We start from the raw sequence: 21,025 nt of genomic DNA on the forward strand, positions 1-21,025 counted from the left end.
TAGAAGGAAGAGGACGGTGTATCAGTAAGAACTGCTGAAATTCCTTTAATTTAAGCTTCTTCCATGAGCGTTTAAAAACACTTAAAGAATGGGGTTCGAACACAGGAGAAGATAGAGTGATATAACCCTGTATTAAGAAATGGTCGGTCCAGGCCATGAGTGTGGGAGCGCTGAGTAGAACATTCGGAATGTTCGTGAGGAAGGGGTCGAGTATATGCCCACCACTGTGAGTCCCTTGGTCGACCAACTGGACAATTTTAAGGGCCTCCAGATCGGCTAGTAAGGTGCTCACTGTGCTGGTGAGTGGAGAATCCATATGAAGGTTGAGGTCACCAATGATTGTAAAATTGGCTGTCTTCAAGGCTAGAGACGCAACGACCTCAGGAAGACTAAGACGGAAAGCTCCGTCAGGACCAGGAGGTCTGTAAATAAGTAGTCCAGACAGCGTAAAGTGGGGGGATATGGTAATACTAAATTGCGCACTTTCACAAGCTGCCACTGAACTATTCTGCCAGACGCAAGGGTAGCAAGATTTTACAGCGGCTGCTATGCCACCACCTCTAGAATTACGGTGTAAGGTATACATAGTGTACTCTGGAGGTAAGGCTAGATTACGTTCTACATTCTGTCACCAAGTGAAGTATCTCACACCTTTACCGTTATAAGTGTTTGCTGGGATTGTGAGTATAACCTCCTAGTGAGCGAGATTAATTGAGAGACTAGATAATGGTGTGTTTGTGTTCTGATTGTTGTCCCCTCTCTTGCCTACAGGTATCTACAGGTCAGGAGGGCCGTCTAGGGTGTTGGCAGTTGTTCAACATCCTGGGAGTATTTGCCAGATCCTACAGCCCAGCAGTGTTTATTATTTTGTCCCAACTCCCCTTTTCCCCCGTACACTGCTTATCAGAGTAGTAGAGTTGGAATCCTTCTCTGTGGGCCAGTGTGTGAGAGAACTGGGGGATCCAGCATCACTTCCATCACCCCCGCTGGGCGTTCTTGATGGTTAGTGATTTTTTGCTTACCTATCCTGACAGAGGCTCCCTGCGACTGGTCAGACCACCACGCTATTACCTACCTAATGCCTTGGCGTCCATAAGAAAAGGCTAGCGTAACCATTAAAACCAAAACTCTGGCTCAGGGACACAAAGAGCCTAGACCTTGAGAAGCTGGCTGCGTGCTGCGAGAATGATCTACCCGCCACCGCCCAAAGTTTTCCAAGGTCAACGATCTTACAGAGCACTACAACTCAACTAAGTCTTACATATTTGATTCTCAAGCTACGCTAAAGCTAAAAAGATCTCATATCAAAGACAAAAATCCCTGGTTCAACGGGTCCATCAATAATGAAAGGAGAATTATTTGGCTAACAGAAAGAAATTGGAGACAGCACCCCTCTGCCTCCCAACTAAAATGTCTCGGAAAGACCAGTAAAGCATACAACAAGAACAGCTTCAAAACAAAAAAAGAGTTCTTTAGCTCAGAACTGGAAAACGATAAGAACAGACCTGTAAGCTCTTTGAAATGGTCAAACATCAATTAAACAAACTCGCTAAAACCTCTAAAGAAGCTACAAAGTCCCTAATAGCCTGTGAGGAGTTCTCCTCCTTTACAGCCAAAATTAAGTCCTTAGGAAACAAGCTTAATTCCGCAGGCAATATCCAACCTCCTCTTTCCGGGACTCATCTCTCTACTCATCCCCCCCAGACAACATCAAAAACCAAGTGCACTGGTCCACTTTTAAGTTATATGACGACCACTCCCTCTTGAATATTCTATCCTCCACAACCACTTTAATGACCAGCTCTCCTCCAACAGTTTGGCCGCGACCAACCAATTTATCATTCCTATTTGGACTACAATAATCAATGCTTTCCTAATGCAAGGTTCCATACCTGAATCTATAAAAGCTGGTCAAGTCATCCCCATCTTAAAAAAACACTTTGAAACCAGCTAATCCAGACAGTTTCAGACCAATATCCAATATTACACTTCTAGCAAAAGTACTTGAGAAATGGGTGCAACATCAACTGAGCCAACCTGATGCTAATTTCAATCTGCTAGACAAATGCCAATCTGGTTTCAGGCCTGGTCACAGCATGGAAACTACTTTTCTCCATATTGTAGATGACCCGCTTCAAGCCCTTGACCAAGGCAGAACGTGTCTCCTAATTCTATTGGACCTATCATCGGCATTCGACACAGTCAACCACGGGAAACTACTTGAATGTCTCGAATACAGGATGGGAGTAGGGGAACCGTTCTTGAATGGTTTCGATCATTCATGCGGAACCGCTCCCAGAGATTCTTAGTCAACCGTAATCTATCTGATACTTCCCCGATAACGATCGGAGTCCCCCAAGGCTCAACTCTCTTACCAACCCTCTTCAACCTCTAACGTAAACTGTTAGCTGAAATACTGCATATCACCAACATATCTTTCCACATGTATGCCGATGATACTCAGATCTACATCACAATCTCATCCCTAGAGGTGATCACTCTATGAATGCGGCCCTAAAGCTGACTGTACAAAGGCTCACCAGCAACCAGCTCAAACTAAATGAACAAAAAACTGAGTTCCTTCTAATCTTCCTTCCTAAAAGTACAACTGACATACTGGAATGGGCCAAGACGATCACAGCACTGAACTGCACACCAGCCATAGTGGACTCAGCCTAATCTCTCGGAATCACACTGGACAGCAACCTGAATACACGAGATCACATCAACTCAATGGCCAAAAATGCCAGGTTCCACCTGAGTTACTTGAGAAAATTAAACATTCCTTGATGCTTTGAACCTAAAATGGCAGTTCAGGCCATGTTCTAGAATTGAATATGGATGCTCAACCCTCTCTGGCCTTCCCAAGATCTCCACGGCCCCCCTAAAAGCTTGCCTCAACGCTGCTGCTAGACTCTTAACAGGCTAATAAAAATTCGACTACATCTCACTGCAACTGAACGTGTTGAACTGGCTTCCTCTTGAAGGCAGAATCCAACTCAAAGTGGCCTGTATCACGCACAAAGCAGTACACTCGAATTCCCCTGCATATCTTGCCCAGAAAATCGTGGATTCTGGAGGAGCCAGATACTCCCGGTCCGCCAGAGAATTTGTGCTCCAGTCACCCCGCTTCCGAAAAGATAAAACACAATCAAGCTTTCTCTGGGTCCGCACCAAGAATTTGGAACTTGCTGCCACCTAACATCAGAATACCCTCCATGTCAATATTCAAAAAGGAAGCAAAAACTTTCCTAATGGGCAAATTCCTCTCATAATGCTCATTAATTGCACACACTGCACAGCGATATGTTTTTGCTTGATTCTTTTTTTTTAATGACCTTTTAACCCCACAAATGTAAAAGCTCGTTATCTCTGCATAGTGCTCTCATGTTCGCTGCTCTGAATATTGTAAATATCCTGGGGAAGGGAAGGAAGGGGAAAATTTCACTCCATGCACCTACCTCATTGCCGAACCTTTAATGGGGCCACCAGCTACTTGAGCGACAGATGGAAAAAAGTGTGTCCAAGCCCCCAGAACAGCACAGTCTCACGCAGCCCCCGGATGCCTGACTTCAAGATGGCTGTCCCGCCCAGCAACTAGCTACCAGACTGGCCACACTACAAGAGCCACCAAGTGAGTACCTGCATTAAAGCACTCAGCCACACATTGATCTACTAGTGGGGCGTGCCCCCCGCTACATAATAATCCCTGAGCCTGCATATAAGCCACGAGCTGGCAACATACCCCGCCACACGCCTGTGCTTGTCCTTAAGATGGCCGCCATGCCCGCAAATCGGCAAAACAATTAACCCATACAACCCCGAACTCTCAACCTAACTGCACCATGGGCATGTGAGAATAAGTAGATCATCCTCCTACCTTGGCAACGCTCAACAAAAAGTGCCTGCAGCAAAACACTTGAACAATTCGAGCCAATAAAGATTTTTTTGTTGTGATGCAGCATATAATCTCGAGTCTGCATGTGAAAGGTAGCCACTGGTAACAGCCAAGACTGTGGGATAGTGGGGACGGCCAGGAGAAGGCCCATAAGAGCTTCAACATCTGCCCCATCCTCTGCTCTCACGACACACTAGATATGATCTGAACGAGTTACTGACCATCTATCTGAAGAACACTATACTTAACTGCTGGCTCCTCACATTAGAATACCTCTGTGGTGTCGACCGGATCCTGCGATACTCCCATGCACCAATAGCTGCTATGTTCTGTAGATCCGCAGAGAGCACCCACACACATGAAGGTTGCCCGGACCGTGAATAGGTGTGAACATAGTTGCTCAGAGGGCCTAGAGGGACCACTCAAACCAGCCAGATCTTCTGCTGCTCGTGGAATTCAAGAAGTAAGGAGAATACTCCTACACGCTATGCCACTCTGCGCTGGTTCTGTGCTGCCCCGTAAATGGTGTAGTAGAGCTGCATAGACGAGCCACCACAGCATGCAGACATCAAGTCCTGGCTCAACCACCCCCCGAAACCCTCAGTCGAGGAGCGTGGACAACTGTTGGCAAATTACGACCTGCCCTTGATACAGCATGACCACCCCTCACCATAACCTTTGACTACCCTCTCCTCTCCCGAAGGGCAGAGCTCTCCGGTGCCACTCACACACAATGCCCTCTGCCACGACAACACACACCATCCCACCCTCTTCAAACCTTGTAACCCCTCACGATCAGTTTCCCACCCGACCTCTCACCTAAAGCGAAGAAGAACTTTAAGCAGAAACTGATCAGACAGTATCCCGAATCATTTTTTGCTGACATCTACCACTGCTCCTCCAAAGGAAAGGTAACAAGCATTGGCATAGCCAATAGGTCTCGCTTTTGGGACCTTATATGTGTTTAGCCATGCAACAGTTGATGTTGTTGCGGCAAGCATATTGTGCTGCATAACTAAATACTTATAAGGTCCCAAAAGCGAGACCTATTGGCTAAAATCGAAATTAACTATTCCAATTGCTATGCACGGTTTATCTTTTTTCAGTGTTAAGCTTAAACTACCCGAACTACATCAGTCGCAAGGTGGCAGAAGGCCAGCAGCGTGACTCTACATTACGTTAAATCTATAGTCCCCCTGTACAATGACAACACAGCCACAATATTTAAGTCTGAAAAGTAAAGGAAATATTCAAGCCGAGTACAATGTCCTGTCGGTGAAAGGCGGGAGCTTGCTTTCTGTCTCCTGCGCACTCACTACTACACTTTCTTCCGTTGTAAACAAACTTCACAAAACCACCATGAAACAAGGTGTCTGCAAAGCACACCCGGCTCACCCCCCAGAACAGCAGTCGCAAAAGAGGCCCTGGATAACATTCACTAAAAATAATGTGCTCCGTGTGTGATTTATAGATCACACAGCACCGCCCTGCTAAACAGCAGCTAGCAGGGGCGGGAAGGGATGGGTGGAGATATTACCAGGAGATACAAAGAGCCATTGATGTAGAGGCCAGTGTTTTCAGCCTGTGCTTTCTATTGTACACATAGGCATGCAGGCGCTGTGCACTACATTAATCTACATACACTCTTAATCTTCAGTGGAAAGCCAGACACACACTGCATGCCCCTACAGAGGCAGACGCAACCAGAGACCCTCCCTGAACACCAGTACCAGGTACGAGCTGGTGACTGTCTGGAAGCAGCAGCAGTAACTATTCACCAGTTTAACAAGGGGCGGGGCATATATATTGCGTGATTTCGGGCTTGGGGTGGGCATACATTTGTAGTGGGAAGTGAACAACGGGGGTATTGATTGATGTGTGGCGTCACACAATCCATTCACTAACCCCTTGAGTGTGCCCTGCGAGCAACAAATTAACAGTGAAGTGCATTAAAAGAAATTAAAAAGTGTATGCATGTTTGAAATACATAACGCGACAAATGTGTGCGCTTTTTAAATACATACCACAACGAAGCTGAGCAATTAACTAAAAGAAAAAATGTAGTTGCCTTACTTAGTTGCGGTATGTATTTTAAACGTGCACACTTTTGTATCGGTATGTATTTGAAATGTGCACACACTTTATTTTCTTTTAAAGCATGCCTGCTGATGCGGTCGCTAACCCCACCTATTACGCCCTGATTCGAGCTGCGATTGGATTACATAAATTAACAGGGAAGTGCATCAAAAGAAATTAAAAAGTTTGTGCACATTTGAAATACATACCGCTACAAAAGTGTGCGCGTTTTAAATACATACCACAACGAAGCAGAGCAACTAAAAGAAAATTCTAGTTGCACTAAGTTGCGGTATGTATTTTAAACGTGCACACTTTTTATTGGTATGTATTTGAAACGTGCACACACTTTATTTTCTTTTAAAGCATGACTGCTGATGCGGCTGCCCATGGCGCCATCCTGCCGGGTGCACTTGGGGTCCTCCGGTATGTGGCCAGCGGCTAAGCCCTTAGAAGCAAGAGGGTGAGCGCCAGATAAGTGGAGCAGCGGGGAAACAGAGAGGTGCCGAGCAACTAAAAGAAACAAGCGCGAGCAAAAAGTGTACATGAGTGGTGCACACGCGTGCAGATCGGGTGGCTGCGCACGTGCACGCTCGCGGGAAGCAAGCACCAGGCAGCACTTAGAAAACCCGCTTACTATAGGTCTCGCCTGAGCTAGCGCATGCGCTAGCGCTCAGGCGAGACCTAAAAAGTGGGGGTAACCATGTGTAGAAGACTCTACTCTCCTACAGGCTTGATTTAAATTAATTCAATTTAACATTCTAAACCAAGTCTAGCTCACCCCGACCCAGATCCATAAAATATTCCCTGGCTCAGGCGCAGAGTGCCCCCCATGTTCTCTCCTGGATGCAGGCCTTCTCCATATGCTAAGGTCAAGCCCCTTTTTATTGACCTATTGGTCTCGGATATTACAATTATTGACCAACACAACTTACTTTCCCATGCTTAATTCTCCTAATGGGGTGTTTCATAACTTTTTCCTCGCCCCCCACATGGAGAGGCCTGCACTAAGGATTCTAGCTCTAGCCCTACTTTTGGCAAAACCTACTATTACAATACTCTGGAAACATCCAACTGCCCCCTCCTGGGCATCCTGGGCATGACCTGTGGCCTCATGGAGCCAAGCGGAGAGCACCTTACTTCATAAACACGAGCGAGCGGGTCCTGAGGAAATATGTTATTGCCCACACATGGAAAAGTTCAAATAAGACACAATATCTACCCACCATGATACACCCCCTGACTAACATGTACATATTTGCACACACACAAAGTAGATTGGTCTAGACCTCCATTGGACGAGTTGGGGCTAAGACGCTGTGTGGGTCCCTGCTAAATATTGTAAAGATAATGCAGCTTATATTGATGCATCCTTGGACTGAGCGTGAACACAGACAGAAAAGAAGGGAGTGGGTAGGGAGGGTTTGCGATCAAGTTTCAATGTGTATTTAATCTGTTTGCGTTTAGCAAGAAAATTGTACATGGAGACCATTATGCTGTTATTTTTCACGCCTTCTACCGATGCAAAGATCCACACAACTATGCATGAGAGCACATAGAAGGCCAACGTGGAATGGAATAGAATCCATTTAAATAAGGCTGACTGCTACTACCACACCTGGCAGCAGTGACAGCATGAGCAGATTGAGGGCAAGTGGAGGTTAATACATTTTACGGAGAGCAGGGAGGTCAAAGCAGAGTGAAGGAGCAGAGAGATGCAGACTGATGGAGACATAATAATCCTGCACACTATGTATTGCAAAGTTGGGACATTAGCACCTATGTGCATGTAAGGCATTCCTTTAGCATGAACCCAGCCAGAAGAGTCAAGTCTGCAACGCATTCCTAAACTGGGGCAAGTATTGTGGCAGTCCTGATAGCTACAGGATGTTATTCCGAAGCCCCGGGGGCATTGGCATGTATTTAAAACGTGCACACTTTTGTAGCGTTATGCATTTCAAATGTGCACACACTTTTTAATTTCTTTTGTTGCACTTCCCTGTAAATTTATGTAATCCAATCGCAGCTCGAATCAGGGAGTAGTAGGTGGGGTTAGCGACCGCATCAGCAGTCATGCTTTAAAAAAAAATAAAGTGTGTGCACATTTCAAATACATACCGATACAAAGGTGTGCATGTTTAAAATACATACTACAACGAAGCCGAACAACTAAAAGAAAATTCTAGTTGCACTAAGTTACGGTATGTATTTTAAACGTGCACACTTTTTATTGGTATGTATTTGAAACGTGCACACACTTTATTTTCTTTTAAAGCATGACTGCTGATGCGGCTGCGCATGGCGCCATCCTGCCGGGTGTGCTTGGGGTCCTCCGGTATGTGGCCAGCGGCTAAGCCCTTAGAAGCAGGAGGGTGAGCGCCAGATAAGTGGCGCTGCGGGGAAACAGCGAGGTGACGAGCAACTAAAATAAACAAGCGCGAGCAAAAAGTGGACGCGAGGGGTGCGCACGCGTGCAGATCGGACGCGAGTGGTGCGCGCGTGTGCACGCTTGCGGGAACGCAAGCGCTAGGCCAATAGGCAGCACTTATTAAACCTGCTTACTATAGGTCTCGCCTGAGCTAGCGCATGCGCTAGCGCTCAGGCGAGACCTAAAAATGGACCTTATCTTTCACACTCAGAGACAGGAAGTATGGAAATCCATCCTCAGATCGCAACTCAACATTTCGAAACCACCAACACTTCACATAGCTGCAAATTGTCAATCTCTCCCCCGTACTGCTCAAGACGCACTGGAAACACCAGTGACCATCTACACCAACGGCACAGTCCTGATACAAGCCAACAACGACAATCTAGTGTCCTTCGATGCCCTTTTCCCCTTTTTCCAGAATACACCCTCTCACGAACCCCACCCCTGCCCTCCCCTACTCCCCCTTCAGAAGAACCGGACACACCATCAGAACCCACCCTCGCTCCGGTAATCCCTAGCAACCTCACATGCCCTTCTCTATGCGGCATACCCCCTACCACCACCAGGGAGAACAGGTCCCCTCTTCCTCCCCCTGACGGCTCTTACTGCCACCCGCCACCTACCGCCCCGACACTCCCTAACAACCTCACTCCCCCCCCAACCACAGGACAGCCCCTTCACCAACCCCCGGGCACACGACCTCAGCCGCCTCCTGCCTCCCACCGACCCCAAACCACTACGAGCAACCTGAACACCAACCTCCCCAAACCCACAAGCAACAAAGCAGCTGCCTCACACCTTCCCCAATCCACGACGAACAGCCTGAACACCAACCTCCCCAAACACACAGGCACTATTGCACCTACACCCCAGCAAGTCCCTTCACCACATGACATCCCCCTCACACCCATAGAGAACAAGACCCACCCACCCCAACCCACTACGAACAGCCCGAACACCATCCTCCCCAAACCCACAGGCAATAAAGCACCCTGTCCCCAGCAAGACCCCTCGCCACATGACATCCCCCTCACCCCCATCGAGAACAAGACCCACCCACCCCCTACTTACAGCTCCCATCCCCACTCCCCACCTGCCGGCTCCCACCCCCACCTCCCGCCGACCATCCACGTAACCCAACACACTCCAAACCACCTAAAGTCCCACCTCCCCAAACCCACGGGCAACATTGAACCCACGCCCCAATAAGACCACCGCAATCCTGCTCTCAAGACCCCGCCCAGACCCCACACGGACAACACACTCAAAACAAGGCGGTCCAATTCCCTGAGACTCTCTCCTCCCGGACCCAAAACGAACAACTCAGACACCACTAAGCTACCCAATACCCCGGGACTCCCCCCCCCTCTAGACCCAACACTCCTGCTCAGGACCAGCCCCGATATCTCAACGACCTCAAGACTGAGCAGCGTCTCTCCAAGCTGGAAACCCAGATAGCTACTATTATCCGGGGCTTTAGCGATATCCTAGCCAACCTTGCGGCGCCCCAGCAGCCTCAGCAAGCCCACTCCTCCACCACCCACACACAACAAAGACCGTCCGTAGTCCCCCCGCGGAGATGGGTTGCTTACCTCATCCCCCCTCTGTCACAGAGACCCAAAAGCACTGAGATGCCATGTCTGAGAGCGATGCGGCCTCCTCGTACAACAATCCTCTAGCTGTCACCCTCCAATCCAAAATCCAGGTGATGGCCGGACTGGGAAGAGTCCAAGCCCCTCCGAACTCACCCAGACCACCGTCCACCCGCACCAGCATCCCCACAGCCCCCCTAACGAAAAAACCCAAAGCAGAGACGACCCCCACCAACTGCATGCTCATAAACTGCAGATCAGCCATCAAACATGCCACTGAATTAGCAGAATCCATCCTCACTCACGACACAGACATAGCATTCATCACCGAAACCTGGCTCAATTACTCCTCCGCACCTCTCCTGGACACTCTCGTTCCCCCAGGCTTTACTATCACCAATAAAAACAGAAAAGACCAAAGAGGAGGAGGCATAGCAATCATCCACAGAGACAATATCTCTGTGTCAGAAACTGACTCCTTCAACTACAACACCTTTGAGTGCCTAACAGTCAACATCAACACGAGCAACAACAAAACACGAACCTGCCACCTTATTTACCACCCCCCAGGCAATCCCACCACTTTTGCTGAACACCTGTCTGACCTGATTGCCCACTGCTCACTACAAGAGGCGAATAATCTAATTCTGGTAGACCTCAACCTACACTGGAAGGAAGACAGCAACCCGCTAATTCAAAACCTGAGTGAGTTGCTACATAACAACAACCTTACGCAACACTGCACAGAAGAAACCCACAACAAAGGAGCAATCCTTGATGCCATTATCGCCAAATGTGACACAGTGAAGTTAAACCACACCCTGACCGTAGACTGGTCTGACCACCACTTAATCCTCTTCCATCTCACTCAGCCAGCCACTCTACAACCCCCACCCTAGTAGAGCCCAATTGGACCAGAAACCTCACCCAGATCAACATGGCCGACCTAGAAGAAAAAGTCAATTCCCTCCTTACCACCTACACGGGGAATCTATCCACGACTGACCTCACCGACCATTACAACACATCCCTGACATCCATTCTTGACCAGATAGCCCCTCTGAAACTAAAAAAAGCTAGGAACATCCCATCCAGATCCTGGTTCAATACAGACATCAATAACGAAAGGAGACAACTCAGAGCCACGGAAAGACTGTGGAGAAACAACCCCTCCACTAGCCTACTCGAGCAACTCAAAGTAGCTCGAAGAAACTACAAAAAACACATCCGTAACGAAACATCTAACTTTTTCTGCTCCGCCCTGGACAATGCTTAAAACAGGCCTACTAAACTGTTCAAAATCATCAAGCAACAAACCACCAAGCCTCTCGTGTCCTTGACCCAGCACTCCAAGGAACCTGTGCGAAAACTTCGCCATCTTCTTCGAAGAAAAAATCTCCAAGATTGAGCTCTCACTAGATAACACCCCCAACCACGCCAGCGAAAGCCTGCCCCCGCTCCTAACCGAAAGCACATACAGGCACCACACAAATACTTGGAAATCCTTCAATCCCATCTCGGAAGCCGAGATTATCAAGCTAATCTCCACCTCCAAACCCTCCTCTCACGTCCTTGATCCTATACCCTCCCAAATGGCCATAAAACTCAAACTCACAATAGCCCCGTTCTGGTGCAGAATCATCAACAGCACCCTGAGAACCGGCATCATATCGGATTGCCTCAAAGTAGGCCAAATAAAGCCACTACTAAAAAAACAGGCCTGGACTGCACAGATCTGAACAACTTCAGACCCGTCTCCAATCTCCCCCTCCTGTCCAAAATTCTCAAAAAATGTGTTCTATCACAACTGATCCAGCATATGGATAACATCAACTTTCTTGATTCCCACCAATCGGGTTTCAGAAAAGGCTACAGCACCGAGACGGCGATCCTAAACATCACAGATGATATTCGCAAGTCACTCGATAACGATCACTGCTGCCTACTCATTCTCCTTGACTTATCGGCAGCCTTTGACACGCTAGACCACCATCTTCTCATCAAGGTCCTACAAGAAAGGGTGGGTGCCAATGAGATGGTCCTCCACTGGTTCACCTCCTTCCTCCACAACCGATCGCAAAGGATAAAAATCAAAAACTTTACCTCCGACCTTCACCCTATCAGCAGGTGCGTGCCCCAAGGTTCAGTGCTCTCACTGCAACTATTCAACATATACATGGAACCCTCACCTCCATTCTTAAAAATGCTAATATCCCCTTCCACTTATATGCTGATGACACCCTGATCTATCTGGAAACTTCCTCCCCATACAACATCCTCAGACTAAACAACGCCTTAGAAGAAATTCAACTCTGGCTGTCCCGAAAGCACCTTAAACTTAATCAGGACAAAACAGAGATCCTCCTCATCTCCAACAAAGAAGAGAACCCAAAAATTGCAGAATCGCTTAAAGCTTTGGATGCTCTAAATGGCAATCTCACCCTGGCTAACTCCATAAAATCACTAAGAATCACCCTGGACCCCAAACTGGATATGACCAAACACATCAAAAATTCTGCAAAGACCGCCTTCCTCAACATGAAGCTTCTCTACAAGATTAAACCATTCATTCCTAACAAAGACCTCAAACAAGCCACCCAAGCACTGGTGCTATCCAGACTGGACTACGGTAACACAACCTTAACCGGTACCGCCAAAACCCACCTAGCTCCCCTCAAAACAACCCTCAACGCAGCAGCGAGAATGGTCACTGGAATCAGAAAATATGACCACATTTCTCCTGCACTAAGAGAACTTAAATGGCTCCCAATTGATCAGTGAGCGTACTTCAGAACGGCCTGCCTCACACACAAAGATCTACACACAGGGAAACCGGACTACCTGGCCGCCAAGCTCAAGAGGGCAGGTCAGACAAGGAACCTCAGGAGCTCCAACTCCCTCTTCTCATCCCCATGAGGGCACGCAAACAATCAACAGCCGCCAGGTCATTCGCGGGAAACGCGCCCAAAATCTGGAACTCCATCCCAGCAGACATCAGAACGATCCCGTCCTTCACAAAATACAAAGTGCACCTTAAAGCCCTCCTCCTCCACCGCTCCAACCCGGAGGGATAACCCCCGCCCCCACGCCTAACCCTATCTCCATTGCGCTTTGGCTCCGCACCAACTGGTTCTCCCCAGGCAAATCCGAGGTTTCCTCAGGACCCTTGAACTACCTCAACAACACATACAACAAGGCCACCTCAAGACTCTACCACTACCTCAAGAACACGCAGCACCCGTGGACTTCCTAACTTTTGTTCAATATTGCTTTGTTAAGTATCTCTTATGAAACACTGTTGTAAAGCGCTCCGATACCCCCGGGTCAGGTCAGCGCTATATAAAACTCCTAAAATAAAAATAAATGAAAAATAAATCCTGTTTTTCCCCAAGTGTATGCACGTCCATCTATCCCTACCTACGTCATGGTCTATTTCAAACTTGTATACAACTTGTTATCCCTGTAAAGCGCTCTGGTACCCTAACGGGTCACGTTTGCGCTCTATAAAACACTAAATAAATAAATTAAATAAATAGGGAATTAGGGGGCAGCCGACTAAGGGGAGGGATGCCCCAGGGCATTTTGGGTGGGTTGACCAGTCCAGAGTACTAGTGGTAGTTTTGATTGTGCTGCTCGGAAGGCTGGGAGGGGCAAGGAATATACTAAAGGTTTTTTTGAGCTATCAGCCTACGATTTTCAGATAATGTGAGACAGTGGCTGGTAGCAGCTAGACAGGGCATGAAAATGTTTTGTGTGGGCAAGGAAATATGGTGGGCATAGGTTAAGGAGAATGCAAGAGCAGAAGGTAGTGGCCATGCTCTGTCTGCTTTGAGAGGCGGAATGCGAGGACCTCATTGTGTCCAGCGCAAGGGAAGTCCTAAGGAGGGACGTGAGCCAGCTGGTGAGGAGATCATCAGAAGGCATGGCGGCAGCCATTCTGCCATGCTCGCCACCAAGCTGCAAATGATTACAGGTGAGGCAGTTGGGGTGACGAGTGCAGGGCCATCTTGAGCAGTCGCTGAGCACGGTGGATAGAGGCAAGGTAGAAGATGTTTTGCAACTAAGAAGGATGGCAGGGAAGTCAGTTAAGGTGTATACTAGGAAAAAGGGAGGGAGGGGCACCAACCCTGCAGCGAGGGGCGCACAATGGGAGACCAGTGTGGGCTGGAGACCAGGTGGACTGGACACAGGATGATGGGGTAGGAGGGGGTCAGGGTTTAGTTGAGGGAGAAGAAGGTGGAGCTAGGACCTTATGTGAGGGTTGGGTAGGGGTGGAGGCCTTTGGAAGTGGATGTGGGTGTAATAGCTGGAAGAAGACGGGTATGGGTCAGATGAGAGTCATCAAACCAGGCCATATCATGTGGGATTGGGTTCCAGGGCAAAACATCGAACCAAACTCAGGAGAATCTTATGTGGCTCCTGTAGGCCATGGGTAGTGACGGCATGGTCCGGATTGACCGGCCTGAAGGTGGCAGTAGATAAAGGTGTGGCGCCCTGGGAAAAGGTCTTGTGGGGCCTCCTTGGCAATAGCGAGAGGAAGGTCAGGTGTGGTCTTCCCTGGAAGATAGGTGCAGCAGCCGCCAGGAACCTGGCCGAACAGCAATCTTCTACATGAAGAACTCAGTCCGAGTATGTTGCAAAGTCATACTGTGCCCTGGAAACCCCCAACTCTTTGCTGACTGGTACTGGTGGTAACTGACTCTGACTGACCCCCCTGGGCCCTGCCTAACCAGGGCCAGTGCAATGCTGAAAAGACACTTAGAATACAGTGAAAACACTTACATACACTAGGGTACACTATGGGTTAGGGCAGTGTTTCCCAAACTGGGGTCCGAGGACCCCCAGGGGTCCGCGGCTCATTCCCAGGGGGTCCGCAGGCAGCAGTTTTACAAGCACTGCAAAGTTCCTTGTAAAATTAGCAGTTTTCGAGCAACTATAAAAGTTTCAAGAAAATGGCAGGTATTAATGTACCTGCTGGAGAGAGATGAGTGTTTTGTCCAGTGGCAGCTTTGACTTATCTATTGTGACACAGAGGGTTACTATGCCTACTGCAAAGAACGTGTACAATGCATTTTAAAAAACAGAATTTTATGTGCATAGGTCAGTGGGTTACTGATTTTGTCACAGAGATTCTTTTGTCACTTTGCAATCCATAAGGGACAGTCGTAATCTAGCAGTGTCCTGTAAACTGTCATCAAAGAGCTGCTTGCAAACTGCATGGTAAAAGTTAGCAACATATGTTTATTCGCAGTCTATCATTATCCTGATGCTGCTATGTTCCCACTTCCTGCACATGAACAATTTTGTAATGCCGTTTCGTCACTTCAATGTGTGCTGCCTAATGCAGCACACATGGAAGTTACAAAACGTCGTTTTTATTGAAGATTGTTTATGTGCAGGAAGGGCCACCTTCCTGAACATAGACAATCAAAGGTGTTTTGTTTTTTCCGTTGGAAAAAGCAAAACCGAGGAGAAATAAGGCATTTCTCCTCATTTTGCCAAGTTAAGACCAGGTTTTTCATGTTTAAGCTGACCTTGTAAATAGAGGACAGCGTCAAAATCAATGGGTGTTGGAGTGAAACGCCCACTGCAAGTCCCACTGCCCACCTTTTTCACGCGAAGCATTGCGTGAAAGGGGTCCTTATTTACAAGGCAGTGTTAAGCCACTAAGGCGAAGCCCCTATTGCCACAGGAACATCACAAAAAGTGACGTTCCCATGGTGATAAAGACTTGTAAATATGCCCCTAAAATCCTTAGTAATTCGAGTATTTGTTTTGTGTGCACACATGTGTTTATTTTTTTTTAATTCCTGTTTTAATGTTTAAAATTTAAATCCTACAAATTGCTTGGGGGTCCCTGGCTTCCAGTGGTGTCTCAATGAGGGTCCTCAGGAGTAAAAAGTTTGGGAACCACTGGGTTAGGGTAACCCTATTGTTGGCATGACCCCACCCCCCTATAAACCCAGGTACATAATAGGGCAGGGGGACTAAACTCAACTTTAAGACCCTAGCATATAATAGGGCATGGCAGTTTAAAGGCCAGCAGATTTTCAGCACTTGCATGTGTGCAATGCTGAAGCCTGAGGTCAGTTAAAAAGCAGCCCCGTGTTGCAGGACTTTTTATAAAATGCAAATTGTGCCCAAACTCGACTTTGATGTTTGGAGCACTTAAAAATTAATAAACTACAATGTTTGGGCATATTAGGTACTTCCAGGGTCTCCCCTAGGTGCCCCAGAGGTGATGAAAACAGGCATTAATAAGGAGGACATTTAAATAGAAAGGAATTTTATATCCCCAAGGTTTAGTGAAATTGCACATTTCACTCCCAACATTGTGGTAAAGTGCTTCCCGAAATCGACTTTTGTGCTAGGAGCATTGTGGAGTAAGGATCTGCAATATTTGTACATATTCAGAACCTCTAAAGTCTCCCGTAGCTGTTCCAGGGGTTGGGGCCTGTAGATATAGGCATAAAAGAGGTTTTATAAGCCCTGGTGTTGGAACAATTGCTCTTCATTTTTCCAATTGCAAATCCCCAGCCACACAGTTTAACATGGCAAGAAGTTATTAAATAATAACTAACGTCAAAGAGGTTATAAGAATATCATTCAAGGACTTCCTAGAATGGCATTGCTAAATCCAACAATATGGTGTTGTTGAATTTATCCTTTAATGTATAGATAAGAATGTATAAGACTTTCTGTAAGCCACAATTCAGCCCTCTATTGCTCTGATCTGATTGGCCACGGTTAAGTGGATTAGCTAGGCTGGTTTGATAATGTGATAAGTAGCCCAGGGGTTCAGGGAGCCATACTGGGTTCTGCTACAAATGAATGCTATTGCAGGGGGATGGGTCGTAAAACAACTTCTTCAAAGAGAGGAGGGGACAGACAATGCAAGTCAGGTCCAGTTACAGTCCTACCCTCTGAACCCAGCCAAGTGGCAGGCTTAAGGCAGGAATTTCCAGATGCAAAGGGGAAGGAGCATATGTAGAGGGGCCATCCTGTGGGTTGGTTTAAATCGTTTTTCTCTATCTGATGGAAAATCAGCCATGATGAAGTGCAGAAATGGTGCTCTCTGGGCGAATATAGTGCCACACTTTGGATGATGTGGTCATACTCTGGGGTATTGTCCTACACCTCATTGGACAGCAGTACCCTCCTGCTTGACCCAGAGAACTTTGACTAAGTATCTGAGAGGGGCAGAGCCTATCAGATCTGCTGCTTGAAACGTAAGGAAGAAGAAGGGTCCATGCTAGAAGTTTGATTTGCACCAAATTTTAAAGGATCATCTTGGAGCTTCCAGAACCTTAGAGTACGTTTTGGACACTTTGGGACCCTCCGAGGAACTTCAGGAAGACGTTCCAGAACTTTGGAGCAACTTTGAAAAAAGTTCCATAAGTGGACCGACTCGACCTGCCCAGCCAAGCTGGTGACCCTCAACTGCGAGCCGGCCTGCCGTCCAGGTTCGTCCCGCTGAAAAGCTCCAGACGACCGACTACCAGAGTTTGACCGGAAGTTGGCTGAAACCCAAGCCTGCGAATCCTCACCGAAGCTGGCCTGGTGAAGAGCAGCAACGAACCCCTGAAGAAAAAGCTCAGTAAAAGTCTAAGTCTGAACATTGTGGAAATATGGATTTTTCTGGTCAGTTATGTCCCCTATCTTGGACCCCAACGGTTCTATGTGCATGTCACAAGTACATGTATGTTCCCTCCAGTTCCAGTTATGAAGACGCAAATACATTTGCGTCCACCGTCAACATGTCCTCTGTTAGATCCGCCATGAACAGGCAGGATATTCCATTCCTAAATATGAAAGGCCACCGGCTTTATATGGTCCACTTATGCCATTTTATAGTCCAGGCAAGTAGGCCCTGATTCTGTCATCAAACTCCTCTTGCCTTCTGCCTCTGAAAACTCGAGTCTGAGCCTGCATCTGTGACCATGAACTTTGTCTCATTCTCTGCGCGGCTCACGAAGCCTGACATCAGCCTATTCTCTGCCAAGAACTGTATTTCACCTTCGAATTATCTGCTTCACTCCTTAGCCGATGCATTCCTGTCTAGCAGCTTAAGTAAACATTCTTCCAGCTACTGAGCAAAGGCTCGGCTTCTCTGTCCTCATACAAGTAATTCATACCCCTGTTACCAGGGAATATTCCTACCCCCTCGCATTCAGTGTAGACACTTAGACGCTTGTACACGCACGCACAGTCAGTATAGAATAGATTCTGTCCGAGAGTCCTTCTTTTGTGGATAACATAGTTCTTTAAACATAGGATGTTAGATATGATTTGGGATTAGGTTGACTTGACCCCCCAGACTTTTTGTCTCCACATGTAGAGCTAAATGTCAAGTCCCCTTCACCCCCTAGTTGCACGTCAATTACACGTCATGCTGCTGCGCGCGCATCTATGCCAAGTATTATCTTATAGATCCACCTATATGTGACATCATAACCAATTATGTTCCTTTTTACTCCTTATTACACCCATTTTCGGTTACGCATATGAATCGTCAATTTCCTTATCAATTGTTACGCCTACTGCATTCGCTTCATTGTAATGTATGTACTATAAAAGTTACTTCTTGTCAATAAAGTATGTACTTCACTTCCTGAACCCCCGTGGTGATGGAACTTGGAGCAACCGATTATAATCGATCATTGGAATAAAGCCCATTCCGAACCTCTAATATCACGGATTCTGCCTCTCATTTTACTGAGCTATTTTATTATGTTTCTGTATCAAATTAAGTCCCGGTAAAGGAATTTTATTTACCACATGAATGGCGCCCGAATAGGGACACTTTCTCATCTCACGCGCCGGCGGTGAGTTGCAGGCCCGGTCTCCTGCCACAGCTGGACGGACAATAACGCGTACCAGCAGGATTTCCTGTATCTCCCTCCGGTCAAGCGGGGGCGACTGAGGCTGCGATCAACACCCAGACGAGGCGGTGAGAAGTGCGAAGTATCCCGACCAGAGCCTAGCTGAGAGAGCAAGATCCGAGGTATACAGAGACCCACCAGTTCGAAGTCGAGTCCAGTGTCCGACGAGTCGAGTCCAGTCCGGTCCAAGTTCAAGTTACCGAGGCCTTCCGTTTCCGAAGCTACCCGGTGAGTACCATTACTGGGGAGGCATTTCTGACGTGCACATAGGTTGTGCCGGTCAAGACGGGTTTGGGTACACAAATCCGGTCTGCACTGTTTTAGCAGTGTATCTGTACTGTTTAGCAGTATATCAAGTATTCCGAAGTATCTAGTTATTGTCAAGAATTATCTTGGTGATTAGTTATGCAGACGATCACCATTGTTGTTTATTTTAAAGGTTAAAAATGTGTTTAATGTTTAATGTTTAATGTGTTAAACGTCCTGCATATTGTGGTATGAATGGTTGTTCATTATTGTGTTTTTGTATTAAGTGTGTTCAAGATTAAGTATCGGATCAGCTGTCAATATGCCGCTCTTTTCGAAATTAAGACAGATCACTACTAGAAAAGGGGTACTCGAAGAAGCCGTCCCTATTCCTCCTAGGGATACTCCAGGGCACTTCATGTATCACAAACATGGCTTAGACGCTATATTATTTCTTGATTTATGGGTAGACTACACCAAGGGATTACCAGAAAGTCAGAGGTGGCCCGCAGCGGGGACCTGGGACGCAGAGTGCATCATGAAAGTCGAGGAAGAGTTATGGAAAAGGAAAGTCAGACAGTCACAGAAAGACGCCGTTGAGTTATGGCGTAAAGAATCTCATAGACGCACAGAAAAGGCACTTCGACAGGAAGAAAAGAATAAAGAAAGTTCAAATAAAGTTCGAGAAAATCTATTAATTGAGGAAGGTATCCGAGTGAAATCAGAACAAGTAGATAGACAAAGAAATGCCCTTATGAATGGTATGTATCCCCTTCTAGCCGAAGGATTACCTAAGGCTACTCCAGAGATACCGAAAGACTTGCCACCTCCATTATTCCCAATAAAGGTACATCCTAAGGGGCATCCTAGAACCGCAGAAGATGTTTTTCTTTCCTCATATTTAGATGACGCAGCTCCCGAGTATGCTAATTCCGCCCCACATAGACCGCATACCAGGGAGGTCCAACGCCAAGATCCAGTACCCGTATCCCTACAGCAACAGATCGAGTCACAAGTTCCGGCAAGCACATCGGTTTCTGCATCCGTTCCTACAGCTACTTCTATAGCTGTGTCCACACCTGTAGTTGCTGTGTCACGTTCAACGAATCCTTTCACACCCGACACCCCAGATGGGGCCACGGGAGGTGCTACCAATATTTTTTCTACGCCACCCAGAATAAATAAACTTACTTTTCAAGAGTCAGCACATTCACGTACACCCAAACTCATAAGTGCCCGTACGCTTAAGGAACTTCTTATAGATTGTAGATATGACCCGGTGCCCGGTAAAGAGGACGAAATGACCCTGGCATCATTGCGTATCAGACGAGCCGCAGTGTATTTAGGGAAGTTACCAGGAATGACTGCGCATCTAGATAAAATATATCATTTTGTCCAAACAGGACGAGATCCAGAATGTATTAACAGAGCTATGGAATACCAGAAAGTAGAGATACAGGGGGAACTGTTACGTTTCCTCATAAATTGTGTGATCAGAAATCAAGACCGACCGGGGGTAGACCCGGAAGCAATGCAAGTTCTTACCAGATGGAGCCAGAATATATCAGAAGGGAGACATGATAAGCAAAATTGTATAATAGCCATGTGCCGAAAGATCCGTAAAGAAATAGAACGCCTACACGAAGAAAGATTAGAGGTAGATGAGTTTGAACAAAGCGAGGAAGAAGGGTCAGGACTGCCCGCGAGACAGTCGGACACCATAGCCTATGTAGGTAGAGGAAGATCTTGTAATAGTAATAGATGTCTTACTGACTCGACACGTCCGATATGTCCAGATAATAACAGGAATTTCCAAATACCTATAATTAATATAAGGTCTAATGAGCATTCGTTCCAAACCGCCGACAAACTACTCCGAGAACGAAGGGGTTATCATTTT

The sequence above is a fragment of the Triturus cristatus genome, chromosome 5_2, assembly GCF_964204655.1.
Source record: "Triturus cristatus chromosome 5_2, aTriCri1.1, whole genome shotgun sequence".
Lineage (NCBI taxonomy): Eukaryota > Metazoa > Chordata > Amphibia > Caudata > Salamandridae > Triturus > Triturus cristatus.